We start from the raw sequence: 747 nt of genomic DNA, 5'->3' as shown, positions 1-747 counted from the left end.
ACGACCCAACACACCCTCCCCCGCTCCACCGCCGCCGAACACCCCCCGCACCCTCCCCGGCCCGCTCCACCGTCATAAATGAATGCAACTAAAATTGCAAAAAAAAACAAATTTGATTATATTTTCAAATAACAAATTTGATGATATTTTGAAATAATAAATTTGCTGATATTTTTTCATATTCATAAATATTTTCAAATAACAAATTTGATGATATTTTTAAAAAAATTATTACTACTTTTATAAAAAAATATTACTGTTTCATATTCATATTCATTTTCTTAAAAATTATTAGATGCAACAAAAAATAATGATAAAAAAATTACTTATGGTGCACCTCTGGCTGGTGCACCATTGCTATATAAAAAAAGATTACTAATGGCGCACCTCTGGCTGGTGCGCCATTGCTATATAAAAAAGATTACTAATGGCGCACCGACGGGGGGTGCGCCATTGCTATCTAAAAAACATACTAATGGCGCACCGGTGCGGGGTGCGCCATTAGTAAGCTTCCCCCCACACTAAATCCCCAATCCACATTTCTCTCTAATCTCTCCCCCTGCCTCATCTCACCCGCGCCCAATCCACCACCGACCACCACCACCCCCGTGCTCGCCGTCCCGGGCCGTGCTCGCTGCCCCCCGTGCTCGCCATCCCGGGCCGTGCTCGCTGCCCCCCGTGCTCGCCGTCCCCGGGCCGTGCTCGCTGCCCCCCGTGGTCGCCGTCCCCGAGCCGAGCGCCGCCTCC

The sequence above is a fragment of the Triticum dicoccoides genome, chromosome 6B, assembly GCF_002162155.2.
Source record: "Triticum dicoccoides isolate Atlit2015 ecotype Zavitan chromosome 6B, WEW_v2.0, whole genome shotgun sequence".
NCBI lineage: Eukaryota > Viridiplantae > Streptophyta > Magnoliopsida > Poales > Poaceae > Triticum > Triticum dicoccoides.
The sequence above is the reverse complement of the archived record's forward strand: the minus strand, read 5'-3'. Positions refer to the sequence as shown.